Below are 6,000 nucleotides of genomic sequence, written 5' to 3'. Positions count from 1 at the left end.
AGTTGCAGTTTAGATCTAACAGCAACTTAATGACCCAGATTATTTGAGGGTAACATCAACAAATGTTGAGATATTTGCTATTGCTCTGTGTTGAGACCTGGAGTATGTCCTGATCCACAGTATGCACAGTACTTAGTGAACATTTAAACTTCCAAAGGGTAGATTTATGTCTCCCTGAACTCCACAGGTGGGAAGAGTCTTTGAAGTGGCCATGACTTGGCCCATAAATGAATGGAGAGGCCACGTCTCACCCTCCATGGTATTCTACTTGTGGGGACAGGCAGGATGGATAGGCAACACGCATGGTGCTGAAGCCATCATGTGCGTTTTTACAATCCCATCCCCATCCCTGTGGTTGTATCCTCCCTGATGACCATAAAATTCATCTCATCCTCGAAGAACTTCACAACACAATGCTTGCAATTTCAGCCTAACTGATGGAGCATGAGGGCCTGTGTCTTTAATTAAATACATGCAACAGTTAATAACCTCTGAAAACAGATTAATGTGATAGCATAGTAAACAGTATAATCTGAGTGGCTATATAAGAAGTACAGCATTGTTTATCAGCACAGTTCTGAAAATTAAGACATTTTAACTTAAATATTTCAGCTTAGCTGGCTTTATGTGCTTTTGTGTTATACTGATCAGAATTAAAATCCATCACAATAAAAGTGATTCTTCTTAAAAACTAACATTTCCCTTTGATCTGTCAAACTGTAGGTTCCTCATAGCTGAAGTAGTTTCTTAGGTAACGTGTTTGTGACTGATGGTGGTTTCAAAATATCACAATCGCATCCAGTAAGGAATGAAAAGGATTGCTGCAATGTCAATGCTAATGCTAACTGCTATGAGGATATGACTTACAAATATGAAATAAAACACTTGAATTCAGTGCAAAAATAAACTAGCAACCAAATCCCTTAACAGTCCCCAGCAACCTCAGTTACAGTGCCCTTCCAAGGTAGCGAATCAATGTTATCCACTATGTGCAGCACGTGACAGTGTCACACCATTAAACTGTCACAGAACTGCATCATGAATCTGCTTTACCAACTGCTTCCAGTATCGGTGTCAAACTAACACAATATATCAGGAGGACCATGGCCATGATTTTGCATTATCCACAGCCTAAAATGTCACATAATTTGCCTGAATATTATATCAGCCAATCATTCTCAAACCTTCAAAGTCTATAAAGGTAGGATTGTAAGTATTATATTTTAAATCTATCCCACAGACCAGCAATAAAAATAGCACACTGATTTAGCATGCATGGCAGTCTGTATTTTGCAGCAATGTATTTGTTTTTGACAAACATTTCATTAGAATGGAATAAATCACTATTCTAGAAGAAGAAGGGCATATCATCATGGAGGTAAAAAGAATGGTGAATATGTAGAGCAATAAATATTTAACTCACTCTGCCTAGGAGTTCATTCCTAGGGTTCAAAGATAAGTCATTGAATTTTCTACTATGTGCCTGTAGGGAATACTTGTAATTACTTCAAACCACTACTTGCGTGATTTAGATAGATATCTTACTCTAAATCTGATTTTTAGCTCTTTGCATGACCATAAAAGCACCTTGTAGATTTTTTTTATTACCATTCAATTCCTTTCAAAATAAATATATTTTGTTTGTTAAATATATGACATCAGCAGACTGTGTCTTCAGATTTCCAGAGTTAACAGGATAAAGAAACTGGTTCTGAATGGAAACACAAAACTGGTGTGTGCATTTATTTTTCATGTATTCCCAAAGGAAATATAAAACAAATCACATAACACAGGCTTGTCAGTGAGTTACAACAGTGAACGTTCACCTTGAGGGACATGGTTTATGTCTTTCTCAGACAAATGGAAATGAAATTTCTCTCTATCTGACTAAAAGACTGCAATATAAAGTGTGGATGAGATTGGATTCTTAACCCTAATACAACATTGGCCACTTATTGTTGCATAACTTTTAATCGAATACAACAATTTGATTACTGTTTTGTCACCTGCTTAAAGTTGGTCTCAGAGAATTAACTGTTATGCACCTCTCCTGAAATCGTTAATTTAAACAAATGTCAAAATATGAAAAGAGCAGAAGTTAGTATGGCTTCTGGATACAGAATTGGTTGGCCCATAGAAGACAGCGGGTGGTAGTAGATGGAAAGTATTCAGCCTGGAGCTGGGTGACCAGTGGTGTTCCACAGGGATCTGTTCTGGAACCTCTGCTCTTTGTAATTTTTATAAATGACTTGAATGAGGAAGTTGAAGGGTAGTTAGTATGTTTGCCGATGACATGAAGGTTGGTGGAGTTGCGGATAGTGTGGCGGGCTGTTGCAGGTTGTAACGGGACATTGACAGGATGCAGAGCTGGGCTGAGATATGACAGATGGAGTTCAACTTGGAAAAGTGTGAAGTGATTTATCTTAAAAGGTCAAATTTGAATGTAGGTTACAGGGTTAAAGGTAGGATTCTTGGCAGTGTGGAAGAACAGAGGGATTTTGGGGTCCATATTCATAGACCCTCAGTTACCGCCCAAGTTGACAATGTTGTTAAAAAAAACGTATGGTGTGTTGGCTTTCATTAGCAGGGGGATTGAGTTTAAGAGCCATGAGGTTATGCTGCAGCTCTATAGAGCCCTGCTTAGACCACACTTGGAATATTGTGTTCAGTTCTGATTGCCTCATTATGGGAAGGATGTAGAAGCTTTAGAGAGAGTGCAGAGGAGATTTACCTGGATGCTGCCTGGACTGGAAGGCATGTCTTATGAAGAAAGGGAGGGAGCTAGGGCTTTTCTCATTGATAGTAGATACATTCAGGACATTTATGCAACTCTTGGATAGGCACATGGGTGATAGTAAAATGAAGAGTATTTAAGTTAGAGTAGGGTAAAAGTTCTGCACAATATTAAGGGCTGAAGGGCCTGTACTGTACTGTGCTGCACTGTTTTCTGTTCTATGTTCTAGTATTAGGCTCATCAACCCAGCCCCACCAGAACAATAATACAATCTCTTAAATCACATCAACTGTCACATCAACTCATAGAAATGACAAAAATATAAGTTGAAACATTTGCAACAATCAAGAAAAAAATTAGGAATTTCCTGTTTAACACCAAAGACAAAAGGCCAATCTCTAAAAAAGCTCTGGTAGCTCACAATGCCTTAATATTAGAACCAACAGGCAACTTGCCCTCAAAACTTCCTCTTCTCTCTGGAATTTGTCATAATTACTTTTAAAAACTAATAAATCCTAATCTAGTCATTGTTTTTGGCATTTTGCTCTAGAAGGCAGTGATTCCCTATAAAAATGATGACTCCATAGTATATAACCTTACTCTTCAACTATATATTTTAAATGCCTAACCTCTTTCTAAGCAACTTGAATAACCTAAACAGCCAGACTAAGCCCATTTCAAAACTTGACAGACTTCAATTAGATCATCTCTAAGTTTAATTTCTTCAAAACTAAATCATCACAACACTTAGTACATAAGGTAATTAAAGTGACTGTTGGTTGGAGAGCTGACCAGAACCCTATTTCAGGATGCCACACAATACTGAGTGCTAGTCAAAGGCTGGCAACTCTTCATCACTCCACAAAGCAACCAAAGAGCCTTGCGGGGGAAAAAAGGTCAACTCATATACCATGTTCTTATGTTTCTTTATGTGACCCCAGACATATAGTAATGTGATTAACTCATACTGTTTGTTGAAATAGTCCAGGTGATGAATAATCATGACTCAAATTTGAAGTAATGAGAACACTATCTTAGTTAATTCTACAGGCTGCTTGTAAAGAATGGAAACTTGGCACAGACTTGTTCTTACCGGTTCTTACACATTACATATTTATTAGATGTAACTGTGAAATGTTTTCTACTTTTTTTTATTCACTCATGAGACATGGGCATTGCTGGCTGGCCAGCCAGAATTTATTGCTTTATCCCTAACTGCCATTGAACTGAGTGGCTTGCTAGGAAATTGCAAAGGTAAGTCACAAAGAGGCCAGACCAGGTGAGGAGAGCAGATTTCCTTCCCTGAAGTCAGTCAGATGTCAACAATCGGCAATGGTTTCACGGACATCAGTGGATTTTTAATTCCAGAGTTCAAATTCCACCATCTGCCATGTCAGGATTTGAACTTAGAACATAGGTTGAGTTTCTGGGGATTAATAGTCTAGTGATAATACCACAAGTCCACTGCCTCCACTGAAACATTTTAAATAATTCCTTGCTGGTACAGAACTTAAGTGAACAAGAAGCCAGAGCTTTTCATTTTGTACTCCTCAGGGCTATGTCACAAGTAACAAACTGAGAAAATATGCACCAATTTATACTATGAGAGGAAGGTGCTGATTGGCTGTGTCATTATTGGCAAGGAAATGCAGCAAGAGCAATTAACTGTTACAGTATAACACTTTAGCTCCTAACTCTGATATATAACTATACAACAATATATAAAAGGGCTCTTGTGGCACAGTGGTAGTGTCACCACCTCTAAGCCAGGAGACCTGAGTTCAAATCTCATCAGCTCCATAGCTCTGCTGTACCTTATCTGAATAGGTTGATTAAAAATATTTACAGTAACACGTAACACTAGCAATACATCCAGTTGTATTCGAAAAGGAGCTTACAAACACCTGCTTGAAAGTAATTAGGAATGAAGAAGAAATAACTCTCCTTTCCAGTATTGTTCATTACCCCCTTTTAATGAATGATAAAGCACTGAACAACATTATCTGGTTGATGTCGGGGTTGAGAGTGTGGTGCTGGAAAAGCACAGCAGGTCAGGCAGCATCCGAAGAGCAGGAGAATCGACGTTTCAGGCATATGCCCTTCATAAGTCACTTTCTCCTCATCTGGTTGATCTAAAGGTTGACCACGTCATGAAATTAAACCACTTCTCCCGAGTTTGAGACTATTAGGTGATGTGGGAGTGCTTCATGCTAAAGATGAAAAAAAAAATCATTTTCAAGCACCAAGATGTCAATTCCTAATTGATGTCATTATTACTTAACAAATTATTTTATTTTACTCTATCTTCAATAGATAGACTTGATTTTGAAATACCAGTTTCTACAATTCATGTCTGAATTACATGAGAATTAGTGAATTATTCTAAAATAACATACATTCAAAACTGATTAACAATTCAGCTACTGCACAGTAAATGTGTAATCATGTTAACCTCATACTGTTATGTCAATATCATCAGCTCTGACAAAACTGGAGTGAAATTAAATGTTTCTTCTGAGATCTGTGTGCCTGGAGAAGATTTATAACAGTCATCATTTCACTGCTCATGCTTCTCTATTGATGGATACTTAACATACTCAACTATTGACTCTGAGGAAATGAAATGAAGCCAGTTGTAGGCTTTGTGTAGAATACCAATTAACCCTTCAACGGAAAAATTGCTCGAGTTTAATTATGCAGCATTTTACCAAGATAAAATGCTTTCCTTTCATATCCAGGATCAGCATTCAAAGCTAGCCGCATAGACAGAATTGAACGCTCTTCTCTAGTGTTTAACATCCAGAGGGAAAAAATGTCCTCACAAGATGTATTGTGTTCCTAGGCAATATCCCTGCATAGTTCCGAGTGAATTAAACTTGTTCCCAAAAGAATAACCTAGCTGTTAAGAAAACGAGGGTTCAAATCAGGAGCCATGACCTCTAGATTCTCCAGCAGTTGGTTAATAAGCTGAGTGAGGCTGTATGGTGAGATTAGTTCTGCAGTATGATAAAATGTGTACATTCAGAAGGGGCTTACAGATCCAGTTTGAATTGTGCCATAGAACCTAATGATATGTGTTGCAGAGTTGGGTAGTCTTCTCCCAGTGTAAATACAATGGCATTCCTTGTGGTCTGTGATCCTCATTGTTATCCTGAAAATACCATGGATGGTGATCAAGGACAAGTCCATGAACATCAATGAAGGGGTGCATGGTGTCAACAATAGAAAATATCTGGTTGACTACAGTAAGCTTTTATAGTGTTACT

The sequence above is a fragment of the Chiloscyllium punctatum genome, chromosome 25 (genome assembly GCF_047496795.1).
Source record: "Chiloscyllium punctatum isolate Juve2018m chromosome 25, sChiPun1.3, whole genome shotgun sequence".
Taxonomy (NCBI): Eukaryota; Metazoa; Chordata; class Chondrichthyes; order Orectolobiformes; family Hemiscylliidae; genus Chiloscyllium; species Chiloscyllium punctatum.
The sequence above is the reverse complement of the archived record's forward strand: the minus strand, read 5'-3'. Positions refer to the sequence as shown.